Source organism: Pelobates fuscus, chromosome 2, assembly GCF_036172605.1.
Source record: "Pelobates fuscus isolate aPelFus1 chromosome 2, aPelFus1.pri, whole genome shotgun sequence".
NCBI classification, from domain to species: domain Eukaryota; kingdom Metazoa; phylum Chordata; class Amphibia; order Anura; family Pelobatidae; genus Pelobates; species Pelobates fuscus.
The window spans coordinates 344,626,556-344,648,361 of NC_086318.1; the positions used below are offsets into that span (position 1 = coordinate 344,626,556).

General features: G+C 40.4%; 1 protein-coding gene across 1 annotated transcript in view; it reads left to right on the top strand.

Annotated features, from left to right (window-relative positions):
• The window catches only part of ESR1 (estrogen receptor 1), a 228,250-nt gene that overhangs the window by 123,061 nt on the left and 83,383 nt on the right, over nucleotides 1–21,806 (top strand). The window lies entirely within an intron of this gene.

The window sequence follows — 21,806 nt, forward strand, 5'->3', positions numbered from 1 at the left end:
AGATAAGGTTCTATTTACCTTCGGCTAAAGGTATTAACCCTGGCTTGACGTTAATGGTGGAGAGTGTAGGAGTTGCTATTAGCCACTGGTATGAGACAAGTATAGATAATCATTTAATATTACCCATTGTTTAGGGAGAGGTTTAGTTGAACCTGCTGAAGTATCAGTCTTCTCACCAATGTATTAAAGTATCATGTCCACAAGTTAACCCCCATATGTCTATTAACCAGCCCTTGATGTATTCTCTTATGGTTTTTAGTTAAATCCTGGAGTATTGTTAATTAAATATTACTATCCCATAGCTTTTGATACCACATATTTATTTAAAAAAAAAAATCACTTTATTATTATTAGGTTGTTCCTTTAATGCACTGAAAGAAAAGTCAGCCTTCTGGAAATGTATTAATTAATCAAATGAAAGCCATATTGTATTTTATCGTAAGATGATTTACATTATAGAATGGTGTTTAAATCTTCTTTATAAAAAGCCAAATATTAATTCACAATTCTGTTTGAGCTGAAATGTTGAAAGGCTGCCAGATTGCCTTGTTTGTCAAGGGTGAAGGTCGAGTCACATTGAGCCAGCACTGAAGTTTAAGCAAATCATACGTTGAAATACAAAGAAGCATTCTCGGATTCTATCAGCTAAATATGCAGACTTTTACATTTAGAACACGTAACGTTTTTTTCCACATATTTTCTCTATGAATTAGTGGGTTCATCCCCCCCCCCCTTGGGAGAACACAGGAAGTTTCTAATATAATTCAAATGTTGCGATAATTTCAAATACTTTATTTTAGATGAAACATGCTTAAACCTATTTGAAAACAGGGTTTTGTTGAAATATGCTGTCTTCAGGTTTCCATAGTTCTGTCATTCCCATCACGCCTGATCGCTTTTTTGTTTTTGTTTGATAAATGTACAAATGTAGTCCTGTGGCTCATCCCTTTGGCCGTAGGTTGTCTCCGTACTGCCAGCAATGTGTCTTCTACAAAAGCCAACCAAAATATTGCTAACATCTAAGTTATAAGATAATATTTTTTTATTCATCTTATAATAAAATATGATAGATCTCAAATAATCTCACATCACCACTTCACTCAGGGAGTGAGCAAGTGGATCTGGTTCAACATGCCAATCCGTGGCAGGGAGTTAACATTTGGCACTAGTGTATTCTTATCTAAATTTACCTAAACTGCTTTGTGTTCTGGCATTTCTCTTTGAAGTACAGAGTACGGCTGTTTCGGCTGAGACCGTAAGGCATACATAAATGGAAGCCAACACGAGTAAACTTATCAAATGCTTTCAAATAGTGGTTATCATTTATTTCTTAACTACTGCACAGAAATTTGTTTTAAGAACAGTGTTTAGCAAACATCAACAGTCAACAGATTATTGCCCACCCAAGAACTCAACAAGCCATATATTGATGAAAAGTAATATACCGTATATGGTATTTAACTATACTTTAATTTAACTATACTTTTAAATATTTAAGTATTCTTTAATTTAACTATTAAAATGTGTTGGTATTTAATATAACGTTTAAAATTGTAATAAAAGTGCATACCATAAAATCAGTTTGAAAACTAGTACGTACACCACACAATGACTATTTGGGACAATACTCATATTCTTATCCAACTTGAGCTTTAACAGTGAGAATCTAGTTAATGTCAACCCCCAGCACAAGGTAGGATATTAACCCAGTGTTAAGCCCTATGTTATAAAGGTAGATAAGGAAAGTTTAGATCCCTTGGCTACAGTGCCTAGAGTGATCTAGTTGTAGCTTCAAGAAGATACCATTGAGAGACCAGATCATATAGAGCTAAGGCTGCTGTATTCCAAATGAATTGATTTTAGTCCAGCAATTTTGTCATGGGTCTCTGTCTGTTACCATTTGTTTAATATGCCAGTGAAAATGAATTGTTTTTGCTTCTGAGTGATGATTGTGCCACAGAAACTATTAAAGAGTTATTTCAAGCACCATGCTATGAAATGCTGCACTTAAAGAATGTAACCCTTCTGCTGCCTAAGGTGTAACTCCACATCCTGCAGAGTCATTGGTGTATCATTAGCCAGCCCAGTTTAAAAATTCTGGATAGCTAATGTGAATTATGTGCATATTGTATACCTCGTATCAATATGCACATCATGCTGATGACAGCCATCCAGTGGTGGTACAGCTCCCCCCTCCATGACACCGATGTCTTCTCCTCAGCCCTCTTTTTCTAGCATCCCTCCCACATCAGTGATGGTGATTAATATCAGCTGAGGAGGATCAAAATGAGGGTAGAACGTGGCCTTGGAGCTAGAGCAGAGATAAGTTTTAGCTTTATTTTGTTTTATTTTATTTTTTAAAATGTTGTGGTGGACCAGCACAGCAAGGATTATCCTAACCCAAATCAGGGTTGGCATAGCCCTTTAATCTATATTCCTACTTTTTATTTCCCCCAAGAAAGTGAGGGAAGTAGCTCCCCCGCTTCCAGAATGTTGCAGATGTTATGATGTGAGATGTGAGCTGTGGGCTGTGGTGGAGATAGAATATCCTAGAAATCAGAAACTTTGTAAGGTATTTTTCATAGTTCGTTTTATAAAAAAGAATAATAGTAGTAAAGTCTACCCGTCGGTGTTCTTTTTACTTATAGTACAATTAGGCCTGGTGTACATCTGTTGGAAACAGAAGAAAAATCCATATTAACAAAAGCCTTCACTGTGGCCTTTAGCAAAATCCAAATTTATCAATAATAGATTGTCCTCTAGCATTAGAGCATTATTGATTTTGGAATAGAGTATTTCGGTACCAGAGCAGTCCAATTGAATACATATGGCAACCAAATTCCATTCATTCATCTATACATTTGAACCGATTTCCATAATACGGGTTTGTGGAATTGCACTTCAACTCTAATTTCCCAAAATTCTAGGTCACCCTTATGTTAACACCAATCCTGGTACCCTATGCCAAGACCCAAAATCTAAATCACTAAAATTCTGCAACTACTTTAAGATTATGTTTCTTTCCTTTTAGCAGCAGAGTTCATGTCTGGGATGCGAGATAAGAATAACAGAGCCTGCCCCAAATACCCCCCAATACCGAATTTGGACGAAACAGGCCACATCATTTATCATAACATAAATACTGTAGAACACATCCATAATTTTATCAAACTTTATCATTTTCATTAGAATAGCAAAAGACATATGCATAAATAACCCATAAATTAACATATAATATTAACACATAGTGTCCTACAGAATTTAACATATTTAACATCCTTGCCAATGAAATTGGCCATGTGCCTATGCACAAAATTGCCCAAGAGGGTTCCCTCCTCCCCTTCGTCCACCAAAATTCCCTTTTCCTTTCAATGCTTACCACCAGCCGGCTTCTATCTCGGTGGACAAGTCAAAATCGGTAACTTAAAAGTTTACCCTACAGAGCAGGGGAGGTTGAGACCCGTATCTTGTCCATATAATGACACTCGCTGTAACAGCCCCAAAACTGACTGGCAAGGACACGCCCCCTGCCAGCTGTGACACAACATTACAACATATACAGAAAAGTGGAGGATGGGAGGGAAGTTGTTTGCTGGCACAAATCCAAAGCGGTACTGAGGTAAAATGATCCCACACACCACTCACCAAAGACATAACCACTCCCATACACACACATACAACTAATTACAAGCACCCATACCCACACTCATACGTGTGCCCTTGTCTGCTTAGCTGCACTATCTCACCTGCTCGGCCTGCTGTTCTCTTACAATGCTGTAACAATTCAGTTGCAATTTGGTTTTGCTATTTTCAAATGCATTTCACTGCAGCAATGACAACCATTTGAAAATAGTGGGGGCCCATTTGGCTCATTGTGGTTTCAATGTAGTTGCTGGTGAATAAAGTGAATCTCACAGATATTTTATCAGCTCAACTGAAAAGAATTGTACAGAATGAAAGTTACTAAACGTACAGTAGACAATTTGACATTTAGTGAATAGGCCTCATAAAAGGGAAACTCCAAATCACTTAAACATGTCAGCTTGTTACTTCCATCATTGTTACTTTTAATGGGTGATGTTAAGAAAAATCTGCACTTTCATAAAATTACATGGTTGAACCATGACCAGACAGCTGTGAGAATGCTCTTTCTGTTTGCTTTGCACAAAACAGAGGCCTATGCTTCTCATAGAAACATTGGATTACATTCTTCCTGATGAGAACCACTGCAGGATAGTGCAGTAGCGCAGAATTCACCTTCTGTCACAATGCTTCTCTATGAGAAGCATTGATTTGGCAGGCAGATCTTCATTCAGTCCTGGTGATCTCTTGGAGTAGAGCAGAACTGCAGGTGAGGGACTGTATCACCACTGGATTTCAGATAAATTATCAATTTTTTACAGTTTTTTTCTTGGGAGGGGAGGGAAGGGGTGGGGACAGTGCCCACTACTCCAGCATTATAATTAAATGTATTTATGTTTAACTCTGGAGTGCTCCTTAAATACTCCAGAAGGACCTGCACAGAAAATGGTTTATCGGATACATATCGTTCAACCATTAGCTTTATCTATAAACTTGTACAACAAGCAGCAGACCCATCTATGCGTAGTTTCATTCATGTAAGAATGATGAGAGAAATTCATGAAATTTAAAAGAAGCCATTAATGTCTCCAGGAATCTGTAACTGCAAAGCTCCTTACAAATGTATGCACAGTAGGGGTCGATTGGGAAAATACACTGCTCTATTTTTGCTGTGTTTGTCTTTTCACTTCCTTTTGGATATGGTAAACAAGATTCAAGCGTTATATGTATTTTATTTAAAATACTATCTGCCATCATGCAAAAACATTTAAAATGTCCCTTTAATTGTCCCTTTAACATCATATTAGGATACTAGACACCATTAAATTCCATACTGCACTGCTGTATACCAGTATCACGGAAAGTAAATCGTTATTTCCATTGAAATGACCATATAAATAAGTAACATTTCATCAAATAGCGCTAACTACATTTAATCTTTTAGCCAGGTTTTAACAAATTCATTCATTTTCTATCATTGTTAGTCTTCTTCATAAACTTTCTAAAACAGAAAAGAGGAGCAGTGATTTTACCAACATAAGTACTGATATCTGACACTATAATAAAGCGTTATCCAAGTCAGTTCCCTATCTGCGCATCATTCGGCATGAGCTGGGAGCATGACCTCTCTAGCCTTCTGCGTTTGACTCTTACCACATTATTATAGTTATTATGTAAGACAAGGAGTGGTCTTTATGTATACAATTTCTTCTTATATGATCGCACTGAGGAGAACAATGAAGAGCCATTTTTCCTCGTTCGTGAATTCGAACCATCACAAGTACCCAGGACTGAAGGATAATACATTTCATATTTCAAAAAGATTCAATTTTGAAACTTTTGATAACCAAGCAATTTAAAAAAAAAATAGGCCAATCATCCGTCATCTTTACCTAATCTTCACAGACTTACTTTCTTCATCTGTCAATGGAAAGAAAAATTAGCTGACAATGGGGAAAAATTATATATATATATATTACACAAGATCCAGCACATTCACTCATCTACTAAACAGCAACTTCAAAGCTTTTTTAGTTTTTTTTGTTTTTTTAAAACACCTAATCTAGGCAGAAATAATGGGGGTTTAGTTACAGCAAATGATGATACAATGCAAAAGCCTGCCACAACGTCAATGTACCTCATCTTCGGCAGGTCATACTCTATCAACTTAATGTCTGCTCTTATGAGATTAACCCACTTACTTGGAGAAAAATTCCATCGGGGGTCTCTGCAGTACAAGGCTAAATAGGGTCAAGGGATGAGGCACCTGTGAAAGGGAGGGGTGCAAAACCAAGAAGATGGCCTGATTCCTAAATATATATATATATATATTAAACCAGGGGACTGCACTCACCTGAACATGCATACATGGGGTGCTGCTGGGGCAAATTTATACAATACACAAGATCCAGCACACTCACTCGTCCACTAAACAACAACTTCAAAGCTCACAGATTATTATTTGAAATAATAGTCCCATAGGCAGACTGAAACTTTGATCCTTGTTTAATATTTATGTTTTTGTGTTTGCCTCTCTGTTCCTGGGAGATAATAAGCCTATTGGTCTTTAACGCAATTATCTCCCAGGCCCAGAGATTCCTGGGAGGGGCTTATGTTGGAGACCCCCTGCTGGAGTCTGTGTATTAAAAGGCTGTGTTTGGATGCATTAAACCAGTTGTACTCCCAGAACTATGTGTTGTCTAGTTACTTGGAGGGGAAAGGCTATAATCACTGCTCAGCACCTTGTTCCAGCTCGTGGAGGATTCGACAGGGAACATCCTTGTAAGGACTAGAGCTCCCAGGACTGTGTGTCGTTCAGTCCCTGGGAGGGAATAGAGCTAGTCCCATATCCTGTTCCAGGACAGAGAGGAGCCAGGAGAACCATTGTCAAGTCACAGCGACTGGGGCAGAAGCGCTGAGGTTTTCCCCTGTTCCAGCTTGGAAGTGGTCCTTGGCAGAGGTACCCAGCCGGGGTACAGGGAGCTCCGCTACAATTGGTGGCAGCGGTGGGATGGCTTCATAGCAACTGGGGAAATGTCCCTGGACACCGGCGCATCTTCTGGGATTCCACAGAGATGGATAGAGCTAGCAACTGTGCAGCTCCCCACCTGAGGAGGCGTTCCAGCGGAGGCTACAAGCAGCTCTGTCCCAGAATGATGGCCCTTTCTTAATAAAGGGTGAACTGGATTGGCGGGACACGATCTGACGGGAACTCTGGAACAATGTTCTAGAGGAGGTTTGTGATCTCCAGGAAAAATCCCTGCCAACCATTATGCAACGATTTTGGGATCAAGTTGATTTGCAGATACAATTCTTGGGAGAGCAGCCCCTGGCGGAATGGGTGTTCAAATTAGAGGAGCTGGTACAGAAAGAATTGTGGCTGGATGACTCTTACCAGGCCTTAAAGGGACACTATAGTCACCAGAACAACTACAGCTTATTGAATTAGTTCTGGTGAGTATAATCATTACCTTCAGGCTTTTTGCTGTAAACACTGTCAGAGAAAATGCTGTGTTTACATTACAGCCTAGTGATAACTTCACTGGCCACTCCTTAGATGGCTGTTAGAGATCCTTCCTGGGTCATGGCTGCCTAAATTGCATCCAAACATTCAGTGTCTCCTCCCTCTGCATGCAGACACTGAACTTTCCTCATAGAGATTCATTGATTCAATTCATCTCTATGAGGAGATGCTGATTTGCCAGGGCTGTGTTTGAATCATTCTGGCTCAGCCCCTGATCTGCCTCCTTGTCAGTCTCAGCCAATCCTATGGAGAAGCATTGTGATTGGATCAGGCCATCACTTCTGATGATGTCAGCAGACAGCTTGTTTTTCTGAGGCAAACAGCATGCAGGTCTACAGCTTCAGGCTTCAGTAAGATGTTGCTATATTTATGGCGGCATGAGGGTCCCAGGGGGGCTAGATGGGGGTTTTAATACTACAAGGTCAAGAATACATGTTTGTGTTCCTGGCCCTATAGTGCTCCTTTAAGGTGGTATACAGTCCAGCAGTACCAATTTCTAGCAGATGACTACCCTCCTGAGGGTGAGGGCTATGATGGCCCTGGCCTATTGTGGGAGGCCTTTGAGAATAAAAACACCTACCGGATCTCTCAGAAGCAACTGACCCGCCCATGGGTGGGGGCCATGAGGGAGGACAATAGGTACCTACCCCCTTATTGTAATTTAGGGCCCCCACCTGCCGCTCAGGGTGGGCAATTAACCTTTTTGGTGGTTTCAAAATGTGATTCTTTGTCAAACTCATTTGCATATGCCCACCTAGAATCCTTTGCGGTAGTAACATCACTGCAAATTTGTGATTTCTGTGGGAAAAGCAAGTCTTATGGCTTGACTGGTGTGCACATTTTTGTTATTTGTATTAACTATCCACAGACTTCAGGAGAAAGGGGTTTTCAGTCACACTTTTTTCTTTACCATAACCTTTTTGTTTTTATTGTGTGTTTGTGTGGGTGTACATTTCCTTACTTGACATTTAAATTTGCTGATTGAAGATGTGAACCAAACAACATACATTTTTTATTTCAAAATTAAAACTCAGCATGTAAACTAGTTTGATTTGTACTAGATGATGCAGATATTATGTTACATAAGTGATGTAAATAGGCAATAAAATAGTTAGAAAGAACATGATACAAATCCTTTTTATGTCATTATTGTTGCTCCAAACGAAACATTTATCATAATATGACATTTATCGTTATTAAATGGTGATTTAATGCTTCCATATGTATAGAATTATTCATTTCTGCAGCTTATTCTCAAAATCAGCTCTACAATTTACCCTGCTTTCTTTACATTGATACTGAATGCCTGTTAAGTAATGCTGATTGATGGATGAATTCTCCATTGTCATGAATCAGTCGGCACTAAGAATACTAAAAAGCGAGAGTCCCAAAAACTCAAAACACAAAAAAAAGGTAAATACACATATGGAGACCCATAGAGCCCTTATTTAACCAATATCTAGGAACATGCCTATATCATACAACATCCCCATATCTTACACAATGCTCAGTTTTGTGGGACCATAAACCATGAGCTAGAGACCTTTGAAGCATCTGTGAAAAGTGGACACTTGAAAAAGTTCTCCCTATGTCCATTCTTCATGTACCTAAAGGAAATGGCAACAGGAGGCTGTACACACATTCTCTCTCCCAGTTATGAGATCTTCATGGTGGGAATGGTTAAATAAAACATGTTGCTATTTACTAGACAACCTATACACCATGGATACTCTACCCAATATACCCTTATTCAAAAGCCCAGTCTTTAGGGCATTGTGTGCTAATGTATTGTGAGTTGGATCATCATTGTAGATCACCTAGAATAAAATACAACTGCTTCGTCACACAACTATGAAAGCTTTCACATGACTATCAGTTAAATGCAAAAGTTGCCCTGGTAAATTTATTAGCCCACACCTAGGTTAAAATAGGGTAAAAATGAGCCGTCCCCGAAAGATCCAAAAGGATCTCACATTTTATTACCCCCAGCATCGCAAGGTCACAGGATGGGGAAGGTGCTTATGCAACTTTCCTCTTGCTGTTTACCTACATACTTCTACACATAGTACAAGGGACAGAGCAACCAATCCCATCCTCCCCCCCTCTTATTTGTATGATATCTGTGTACTCCTGCTTATGGTTTGCCCCATAACTGCATGTCACATGCCTGCCTACTACTTTACCCATTGGGCTAGGGAGCACCAATTAATTTTATTACTGAGCTCGGTCAAACACAAAGCGTGAGTTTACTGTAAACTGGCAATATGTAAATACCCAGCTTGTTATACGGGGTATTTTCAAAACTACTGTTAACTAAAACCCACCTGGGCAGAACTGTACAATCAAAATAGGCAATTTTGTAACAGTTACTCTTTCTTTTTCTCCAAAACAGTTATTTTATCCAGCGTAGGCAAAATCTTTGCAAAGTCAGAACAACATGACTTTCAGTAGATGAACCCTGATGTATCTCTGCCCTCCAGCTTTCTACACCACCCTCAGATGGTTAACTACGATAAAAAATAAAGGAACAGTAATGTCCAAAATTAAATATATCCTTCTGTGGCGAAAGCTTGCCCTAGTGGAATATTAATATCCTGTTTGACGTGAACACAAATTTCCTGATTTAAACATTTTTCTATTTTACGATGGGAGTACTTTATGAAGGACAAATATAGTTTGATGTAACTCATAAAACCATAGAAAAATTATTTTAATTGCTTGTTTTATGTTTCTAATAATCTTTTAAGTGTGGCGCCACATTTACAATAAGTGTTCTTTGTTTGGCAGAGACATTTATAAGACAATCTTATCATCTGCTGAAATGTTACATATGTGATCTGAAAATGTGCACTATAGGAGGATACATTTCAATTGCTTTTTACAGCATAGCTTCGACAATTTACTAAGCCTCTTCATTGTTAAAGGCAAGCAAGCTTTGAATGAGTACAAAACTGAAAATAAGTGCTGTATACTATGTATCAGGACCTGTAACTCTATCCTGCAATGAATTCATTCTATTGAAAATAAGAACTAAAAGACATAAAGGCACCATGGAAAATTCAGGTCATCTTTGTTATGCAATGGGGCATTTTAACCTCTTAACAACAGGATTCATGTATGCATTAATTTCAGGGTATGGGTCCATAACACAGAATCATGTATGCAACATTTTTAATATTGCAAATTTCAGAGCTGCTCCCTGAGCCGGTGGAGAGATCTATAGATGCCCCCAAATGGTCCTGCATTCCTAACTTCAAGCGAGGGAGCTGCTGGTCTGCCCCTTCAGTTAGTTCCCTTGAATTTAGTTAGTTAATTCCCTCGAACTCAACTGTATGGGAGCAATGTCAGTAGTCTGAACTCAGAGAAGGTGCAAAACTACAACTTAGACCACTGAGCCACAAGGGAACTTCACTGGACCACTAGGGAACACATTTTGAACCCCCTTTGTGTCCTAAAGCTAATGAGGATTGACATGCAATATATGGAGACATCAGGGAACTGTACCTTGGCAGCACAATGCAAGCAACTCATTAGACTGCATGGGAACCATGCAGAGAGTGCTTCAGCACTGTAGGTTAAAGGCTGGCCAGGAGTCTGTCTGTCAGCCTGGCATGCTTGAGGCCAGGCTGTCACATACCTCCAGTGGACAGAAATGCCCACTTTTCCTTGTGGGTCCTCCAATTATGGTTGTCACCAGTTACTCAATTTGCCTAACTGGCAATGCCCCTTGTAGGCCCATACACCAGTCTCAATTCCATACTTGAATACATGGAACCTGGCTTACAGATATCAAATATGCTGCTAGTGATATAGAGCATAAATTGTAAAAAAAAAAAAAGAAGAAGAAGAAAACTAAAAGGTAATAGACATTAAAACTCCACTTACCCATTGAAAAGTGAGAAGCCAAGCATAGGAACTGCAAATCCAATAGAAATCTGAGCATAAAGGAAAAAAACAAACGCCAAAGCAAATGCTCAAAACTCAAGCTGAAGAAAAAAGGCAAATGGCGTAAAAGCTGAAACTGAACTGCCTTTTGTGCCTAATAAACGTTGGCTTGATTTTTGAGCACTTCTGGTGTTCAATTTTTCTTTATACTCTGATTCCATACTTCCAAAAGTTGATTTAAAAAAAGATATCATTCAGAACAATTAGTCATTATTTGTAAGTAGCAATATTATTAGTATATTATTTTAACATAATTGAATAAAGAATTGGTGGCACATTTTGCACAAAAATACAAAAATTCTGAACTCTTTAAATGCATGGACTAATTTACACAGGATTTGTGCATTTTAAGAAAAGTAAACAAGTTGGAAGTATTGTTTAGAATTTCTTTTATCTCTTTAAACCCACCTTGGAATTAATTCTCTCACTGGAGCTGACTAAAGCAGAACAGCTAAAAGGTGGTTACGGAAATTTAACCCCTTAGTGACCAGACCATTTTTCAATTTTCTTACTGTTAAGGACCAGGACTGTTTTTAAATTTCTGCGGTATTCGTGTTTAGCTGTAACTTTCCTCTTACTCATTTACTGTACCCACACATATTATATACCGTTTTTCCAACCATTAAATGATCTTTCTAAAGATACCATTATTTTCGTCATATTATATAATTTACTGTACAAAACAATATAATATATGATGAAATAAATGTAAAAAACACACTTTTTCTAACTTTGTCCCACAAAATCTGTTACACATCTACAGCCGCCAAAAAACACCCATGCTAAATAGTTTCAAAACGTTGTCCTGAGTTTAGAAATACCCAATGTTAACATGTTCTTAGCTTTTTTTGGAAAGGGTTAGGACAATAAGTACACTTTGCTATTTCAAAACCATTTTTTCAAAATTAACGTGTTGTAACAATGATATCGGTCAGGAATCCCTGAATAACCCTTCACATGTATATATTTTTTAAAAGATGACAACCTAAGGTATTAAACTTGCCAAATTTAAAAATAAAAAATAATTGGTGATTGTTTTGACACACGTAGCAATTTAAGAATACATGTATGGAGAACATTAAGGGTTACTGCCAAAGAATACCCCAATATGTGTTCAGCAACATCTCCTGAGTACAGTGATACCCCTTATGTATAGGTGTGTTTGGTTCTCTGGGGGCGAAAATACCTCATTTGGAGGGTGCGCATTCCAGTTTTCAAACTTGGAATTTTCACAGCTAGTCATCATGCACCCATGCCATATTTTGGACATTTTTGAAGCCAGCCAATGTAATTTACCCCCATCAAACTATATATTTTTGAAAAGTAGACTCCCTAGGGTATTTCAAATGGTGGTATTTTAACACTTTCCATGCACTAATTCTACCACCAGTCTTTGTCAAGCTTCTGGGTAGTCATTTTTTTTGTGTTACTTTTCTCTCATATTGTACTTTAGGCATGGATTCTCAGTTCCTGTTTTGTGTTACTGCCAAAGAACACCCCAATATGTGTTCAGCAACATCTCCTGAGTTCAGTGATGCCACCCATGTATAGGTGTGTCGGGTTCTTTGGGGGCGAAAATACTTTACTTGGAGGGTGCGCATTCCAGTTTTCCAACTTGGAATTTTCACAGCTGGTCATCATGCACCCATGTCCTATTTGGGACATTTTTGAAGCCGGCCAATGTAATTTAAATGATGGTATTTTAACACTTTCCATGCACTGATTCTATCACCAGTCTTTGTCAAATTTTTGGGTAGTAATTTATTTGTGTTATTTTCCTCTGACGTATTTTAGGCATGGACTCTCAGTTCCTTTTATGTGTTACTGACAAAGAAAACCCCAAAATGTATTCAGCAAGATCTCCTCAGTACAACAGTGCCCCCAATGTGCAGGTTTTATGTTTTGTTTTTTTTGCAAACTTACAGGGGTCAAATGTAGGGCTTTTCCATGTTTGCACATTTAAATTTGCCAGATTGGTTTGGGCCTATGTTTGATGCTGTATGACAGGCCACGAATGAAAATTAACCCCATCATGGCATACCATTTGTAGAGGTAAACAACTCACGGTATTCAAAATGTCCAGTCTTTTTAGTAGCCACTTAGTCACAAACCCTGGCCAAAATTAGCATTTATATTAGTTTTTTTGCATTTTTCACACATAAACTACCATTTCACCGATGATATTATCAGTATAATACATTTTACTGCTCTAAAACACTCATATTTGTGTAGAGTAATGTCTCACAAGTACAACAGTACCTCTCAGGTGCAGGTTTTATGGTGATTTGGAAAGTTACAGTGTCAAGCACAAGATTTGCCAATTTCTGTTTTTGTAAATTGCTATTTTCCAGATTGGCTATGTTGCCTTTGAGATGGTATGGAAGCCCAGAAATAAAAATAAACCCCACCATCACATACCATTTGAAAAAGTAGGTATTCAAAATGGGGTATGTCTAGTCTTTTGTAGTAGCCACAAACGCTTGCCAAAGTTAGCGTTCATATTTGTTTTTTGCATTTTTTTACTGGTGATTTCATCTTCATGATATGTTTTACTGTTTTAAACACACACACTTTTATTTCCTATATATGTATAATATATTATAATTAAAGCATTTTATAATAAATTATACATATATAGAACAAATGTATACATACATATAATATGTATATATCTCAAAGTACACGTATAATGAAATCATATATATGCATTATATATGTATAATAGATTATAAAATACTTTAATTATTTTATAATATATTATACATATATAATATATGTATGAAATATTTATTTTGGATGATCACATGGTCCTGGAGGGCTGGGGTGGCTGGAGCTGCTGCAGGGTGACTGCTGGAGTCTCCGGCAGTCCCCTCCGACCGTGATCGCTGCGGAGGACCCCGTAATCACATGGTCCGGGTGGGCCGGATCGGGCAGTGTGGGTCTGCCCTTAATCTGGCCAGATGACCTGCTTTTATACAATTACACACAGTCAAACACACCCATAACACTCCCACGCAAAACAGGATAATCTCTCCCTCTGGACCTGAGAGGAGACTAGTTACAAGAAGACATATAACATACTCCTCCCCTGTGCCTAAGCGATAATTACCTGAGCACACAAACATATAATTGAATTATCTCTCAGTACAGAAACAGGCAATATAGCAAAACCCCCAAAATACCCCCAAAACACATAAAACCCCCCAAAAGTTACATCCCCTGATAGCCCTGATCTGGGTGACCAACATATCCCAAATCACCCAGATCAGTTCAGGGGTTCAGGATTTCCATGGAAGTCATAATTTTGACCAACCGTGCACATGGTCCTATGCCGAAAACAGTTCCATGAAATCAGTGCCAATGGTCAGTCAAGTTTGGCAGCTTAAAAATGAACAGCTACCAAATGGAATCCATAGTTCTATCATGGAGCTTGTTCACCTTGTTTGTGGGAACGTTTCCACCGAGCAGTGCCCTTATAAGTTGTATAGAACTGAATGCAGGCGATGATGGAAGTCCAGCGGTGTTTGGGAGTTTCCGTGTCCGATTTTAGTTCCAGGAGATTGATGCCCAAACACCGCTGCCTGCATGCGCGGGAACAAGATGACCTCATGGTCGTTTATACAAAATGCGGCCACCCAGACAAACAATTAAAACAGGTGGAACTAGTAACAAGGTGTCAATTGGGCTTAACAAGCTCCCAGGTGGTCAATAACTTGGTTCTCATGACAAATTATCTCTGTGACTTGTTATCGATAAATATCCTTAGTGTAGTGACAATCCAGAGTGTCTACAATATACCAATGAGCAAACAATATACAGTAGTAGTAGTACCTTCAGTTAATGGCAGAGAGAGAGGAGACTGCAGCCCCAATATTTTGGCGTGACTACTTTCTCAAGTGGATCCCCTTAACGGTAACACTTAAGGGTCTGAAGGGTTCTTTGGTATCTTGTTTGGTTATTGGTGTATCGTAGACACTTTGGAATGTTACTATACTTAGATTTTATGTTACTCGCTTTATAAGCATTTTATACCTATTTTGTACTAATAAAAGCTTTTCTGTGATGGCAATGGTGTGCTGTGATGTTTGTGCATATAATGTGTATGTGTCCCTAACTAGGAATTAGGATTATACCATTTAGCACCCAACCTTTCTAAATTTTTCTTAAAGCACCAGACAACTCCATTTGAGCTTCTGTTATTAAGAGTTGAATTAGCATACAACCAATTTCTCGGAAGTTAACTGGTTTATACAGGACTAATCTCTGAATAGACCCCCACAAAATTTTTAGAGAGTGTTTTTCAATTTTGTGGCACATTTGGAAATACTCAAATTTTGCATCTTTGAAATACATCCAGAGTTTATTAAATTGAGTCGCTGCAAAATGAAAAATTAAATCATTAGCTACCTAAACTATTCAATGCTTATTAACAGCGACGGCTGGTGAAATCTAAAGATGGTTGGTGACTTGTTGACTTCTACCTACTTAACCACATGAGACACCTTGCTCAAAATTAGCTCCTTCTTCAATCATCAATAAAGAGGAGAATAGAAACTTCGGTTGTAATCATCGAAGACATATGTTTTTTTTTCCTAACACACACTTAAAGGACAACTATTCAACACTATTTTTTAATATAAAAATCCTTTCATTAAGTTTTGACAGTAATTTGATTATTTGTTATATGAGGGATATGTGAAAATAATAGGAAAAATGCATCCCTACCTTTAGTTTGTGACAGGATCATTCACCCATAAGCATGCTCCTTGGGTCAGACAGTGTTTGATATCGGTCTGATGATGTCACAGCACTGTGCAGGGAGTGAAGCAGTGAAGAACATAGAGACTCTAGGTTTTCAAACACTCTCCCAAGGTGCATGTTTGTGACTGAAGGATCCTGTTATATACTAAAGCTAGGGATGAGTTTTTCTTCATTATATTAAAAAAATAGTGTTGAGGTGACAGTTTTCCTTACCATGCCAATTGCAATTTTTCAGAAACATAAGGGTGTGGGCGGTGCCATCCCATTTGCTCTTATGGACCACTCACCACTGCTAATTATCAAGATAAATCATTTTTTTGTTGAGGCTCTTTATTTGCCATAGTTAGATCCTTGGTTTTAAAATGCAAAAAAGTATTGAAACTAACCAACCTTTGAGGATAAGTAGTTAAAAAAACAGGAATAGTTGTTGTTTTATATATTGAATGAAAGCAACTCATGGAATATGTTATTGAGTTGAAGGACGTACGCATTCCTGAGACAAGAATTGGTGGAGATAACATTAGCAGGGAAGAAGAGATAATGGGAATTAATGTATCTACGTTCCTGTAAATGAGATACGTTGTAACAAGATAGGAGTTCTGGAAAGGTTCAATTTCTGTGATTAAAATATCCATAATAGATAGGATCTTCAATCATAAATCACTGAGCACTTGGCAGAAATGCATTGAATTGAGGAACTCAATTAACATTTTATTTTGCCTATTTTCTTTATTCCATCTTTCTTTAAAACCTGATTAAATGGGGACTTCTACACTATATATTGTGCATTATATAGAACGATAAGATCATGGATCACAATCATGGTTTGTAATGTTTATTGATCCATGTTTAATTCACTATGTTAACCTTATAGATTATTGTCTACTGAATCAAGAAACTCAATATGTACTCCATCAGGGAAGACAGAAAAGCTATACAATTTGAATAACAAGTATCTAGTTTCAAGGAACTCAATGTAATCTGCAATGTGATTTAGAGAACAGATGGTTCATATGTTATGTATACAGGCGATATCAAATCGCAACTCAGTTGTACTGTATATACATACACAGAGTATTAATTCTAAGTAAAAACAAAATGCATACTCTTCTGGTGTACATTCTTGCCTGGGTTTATTATTAATGACTGTATGCAGTGCATATTAAAGATTATTGAGTGGTCATGTGAAATGGCATTTTTTCTGCGTCCATTTTTCCACTACTTTTTAAATCACACTCTATCAATATGATATGCCAAATAAATGTCAGTTTCCAATGGATAAATGCCGCCAATTGGCTTTGTTTTCCTAAAAAACAAGACCTTTGACCTTTTGTTCTGGAAGGGTAAACACCATATTCTATTTTCCTATTTAGGGCATTACCAATGAATCAGTAGCAGTGAAAGATAAATCTGATTTGTTGTTGCCTTATCTAAAGTACTTATAATCCCCTTCTTGATTTATTCAATAGAAAAAATTTTAGCTGCATAAGATAATGTACAAGAAATACTGGCAATTATGTATTACAGTTGTAATTAAAATTATTCAACCCCCATGCTGATAGGATGCGTCAGACTTGATCTTCCGATAAATCCTGATATTTAAGAGCTTTGAGGGACCTAAGCAACTGGCACAAACATCTGTTATTTAAGGGGCATTATTGGCGTTGATCTTGGACTCAACAAATAAGTTTTGACACAGCTGTATCTTCCTACTGGTTGCTGTCTGGTGTAGCTCCTCGGTGGGGGAAGTGGCCGATCTCTCTGCTTGAGACTGCACTGGTTCACCTGTGGATATTAAAGCCCTGTACTCCCCTCATCTAGAACAGTGGGGGTTATAACGATCCCCACCAGGCAAAAATTGACTCACCTTCCTGTAGTGCCTGGGCGAATCCTGAGCGAGCGACTCCCACGCTGCCTGTCTAAAATAGCTGACTGCGACACTGCTACACAGCATGTGGTTAAGGCTCTGGTGCAGATCTCACAGAAAGGCTCACACAGAGCATTCTGGAGGCAAACAAAGAGATCCACACTGAGAGCTCCAATGGAACAGCTTGACCATGGAGCCTCGACTCGGAGACTCTGTTACAGATGGAGATGTATGCAGGCTTAGCGGTACGCCCGGAAAAACTATCACCTCCCGGTAACTCAAGGATCTTTACTTGTTGTATGAAGAGAGGTACATATCTATAGGGGCTGGAGAGCTGAGACACGCCATTGCACCCAGGGAGGCTCATATCATCCAGTAAACCTGTCTGGACTCTGCCAGTATGCTAAGGGCATAGGCTGAATAGGCTGCAGTTCTTCAATTACCTGTTTTAGCATTGAGCTTTATCCTTGGAGTATTTTACATCCCTTTCTAAGCTTGTTTCTTGTGTTCACCTATTCCTGCTCTACCATGCACCCTGAATCTCTCTTAGCAACTAGTTAAGACCAGACCATACTCTCTTGGTGGAAATTATCCTAAGTTTTACAAAAGTTAAACTAGCATGTTACCTAGTAGATAGTAGTGTGGCGAAACCGACCTCGCCACGTGTCCTTGGAGGGGGCTGATTGCCCGCCTCTTGCCTTTGGACTATGGACCAGACTTTATGGGAATGTGATACCCCAGATAGCCATACCATGGAGCCTATTCATATAATGAAAGACTATGGGAAAGACTTTAGCTCCATGGCAATTGTACTGTGTGAGTAGGATCTGCGCGCTATTCGGTAGTTTTGTGCGTGCAGATCCCAGCTATCTGGGGATAGGTGAAATGTCTGTGTGTTATGTGTAAATGTGACTCTATGTATTTTAAAGTGTTTTATGTCGTTTTGCAACCATGTGGTTAATGGAGTCTGCCTTTAGTCCTGGGTAATTGGATTACTTCTCCAATTAACTCCAGGGCAGAAGGGAGGAAACCAGGGTGCATTGTGGGGATGTTTTTCTGCCAGCCAGAAAGGAACAAAAGATACTTTTAGTAACTTTTGAACCCCTGGTCGGATTCATGCCATTTTTTAATATGTTGTTCTCCTGAATGGATTGATTGCGGATATGTATTTTTATGTGAATGTGATGTATGGTTTTAAAGTTATGAAAGTTGTGTAAAAGTATATTTTACACTGTATGCATAATGGGATTATGTGTCACACTAAGGGGAGGGGATGTGTGGGAGGTAACATCTATGTCATTGGTTCTTTTATGCCTCCCCCTGGGTGTGGCCTGTATGTGTGAGTTGGAAATAAAAGCCAGGCTGGATAAGCCAGTCGAGAGTTCTTGTTTTACCCTCAAAGTGATGTGTCGTCTCATTATTGGGGGGAAGGATTTATTGCATGCTGTTCCAGTTGACTGCTAGGAGTACAAGCCTATTCGTATGGTTCCTATTCAATGGTCTACAGCATTCATATGCTTGGGAGAATTTAAAAGGTTTCTCGGATTCGGTGATTGTGGTGTCTGCCAGAGTGCTTGGAGTCCTCAGGAAGCACTAGGAGCATCCATTAACGGAGGTACCAAGTCGGGGTGCCAGGTGATCCGTTACATTGGTGGCAAGCGGTGGGATGGCGTCCTAGTGTGAGGTAAAGCAGCTCAGAGACACTGTTTGGATTTACAAATTGAGGGCAACGCTAGCAGTCATGCAGCGCCGCTGGGAGCAGACAAGTATGGAAGGTTCTGGCTCTGGAGATGATTGGCTGGCCGAGGTGAGGCAGCGAGTGGCCGAGTATGGGGATGATATACCCATGGAGACACGCCGGGTGATCTGGAACCAGGTCATGGCTGAGCGAAACACAAGGCTGGACCGAGAATTCCGGTTGGCAAAAGAGAGGAAGTATGCTCAGCAGCAGGAGCGTTACAGCAGCCGAGTAGAGGCTGCATCCGAGGAGGTTAGCTGTCTTTCCCTGAGGCGGCGGGAGGAACCCGAAGTGGGGGTCCTCATAGACTGGTCCTGTGAGGAACCACAACAGGCAGGTAGAGATGGGACCAAGGTCTCTCCACCGGGCCCACCGGGATGCTGGGCAGCCGGCCCAGATCCCCAGCAGCAGCCAGAGTTGCCAGGTGGGGAAGCAGGTGGCCCTTACTCACAAATGTTGAGGGGCCTCACGGATTGGTCCTGGGAAGACCCACAGATGGCAGGTGGAGATGGGACTGCGGTCTCTCTACCGGCCCTACAGGGATGCTGGGCAGTCGGCCCAGATCCCCAGCGGCAGGTTACAGTTCAGAGAGAGGAGCTTGTTACACCCTCTCTCCAGCGGCAGCCTAACCCACCAAGGGGAGACCGTAAGCCCCACACCAGCGCAGATGGGACCGTGGTCTCTGCGCCCAAGTTACAGGGAGCTGAAGGAGCCGTCCTCCCTCTCCAGCGGCAGTGTGATTTGTTGGGAATTGGGAGCCCGGTCTCCATTCCCCAGCGGCAGAGTATCCAGCAGGGAATAGAGAGCCCAGCCCCCTTTCCCCCACAGCAGGACTCTGTGCTGGGAGGAGAGACAGTCGGTCTCCCTCCGCAGAGACGGGAAGTATGCATGGGAGAGGAGATTGTTACCACCTCTCCCCAGCGTCGGATCATTAATGTACAGGGAATAGAGAGCCCAGTCTCCATTCCCCAGCGGCAGAGTGTTCTAATGGGAGAGGAGCTGGTTACCACCTCTCCCCAGCGGCAGCTTAATGTACCAGGGGGAGACTGTAAGCCCCACACCTGTGCAGATGGGACCGTGGTCTCTGCACTTCCAGCACAGGGGGTAGGGACGGTCGGTCCTGCCCCCCCACAACAGGGCTGTTTAGCCAAAGGGGAGACAGTCTGTCTCCAGCAGCAGAGCGGTGTAACTCAAGGGGAGACAGTCGGTCTCCAGCAGCAGAGCGGTGTAACTCAAGGGGAGACAGTCGGTCTCCAGCAGCAGAGCGGTGTATTTAAAGGGGAGACAGTCGGTCTCCAGCAACCAGGCTCCAACCAGACTACTCCCGTGGTAGTGCTGGCAACAGGACAGAGTACCGCTGGTCTCTGCCCCCTCAGCAACCTACCAAGGCAGCCTACCAGTCCCCCACACAGCCGTGGTGAGGCACCTGAACCTGGACAAGATTCTCCCTCACCCAGGTGTAGTAACTGTTTATTGTGGGTGGGCTGCTCTGCTGTTTCTGTCTTGTGGGTGGGCTGCTGGACTAACAAGGGCACTGACCGGCAGGAGGTCAAGTACCCTGTTAGTGTGGGGGGTAAAGGGGAGAAGTGTGGCGAAACCGACCTCGCCACGTGTCCTTGGAGGGGGCTGATTGCCCGCCTCTTGCCTTTGGACTATGGACCAGACTTTATGGGAATGTGATACCCCAGATAGCCATACCATGGAGCCTATTCATATAATGAAAGACTATGGGAAAGACTTTAGCTCCATGGCAATTGTACTGTGTGAGTAGGATCTGCGCGCTATTCGGTAGTTTTGTGCGTGCAGATCCCAGCTATCTGGGGATAGGTGAAATGTCTGTGTGTTATGTGTAAATGTGACTCTATGTATTTTAAAGTGTTTTATGTCGTTTTGCAACCATGTGGTTAATGGAGTCTGCCTTTAGTCCTGGGTAATTGGATTACTTCTCCAATTAACTCCAGGGCAGAAGGGAGGAAACCAGGGTGCATTGTGGGGATGTTTTTCTGCCAGCCAGAAAGGAACAAAAGATACTTTTAGTAACTTTTGAACCCCTGGTCGGATTCATGCCATTTTTTAATATGTTGTTCTCCTGAATGGATTGATTGCGGATATGTATTTTTATGTGAATGTGATGTATGGTTTTAAAGTTATGAAAGTTGTGTAAAAGTATATTTTACACTGTATGCATAATGGGATTATGTGTCACACTAAGGGGAGGGGATGTGTGGGAGGTAACATATATGTCATTGGTTCTTTTATGCCTCCCCCTGGGTGTGGCCTGTATGTGTGAGTTGGAAATAAAAGCCAGGCTGGATAAGCCAGTCGAGAGTTCTTGTTTTACCCTCAAAGTGATGTGTCGTCTCATTATTGGGGGGAAGGATTTATTGCAT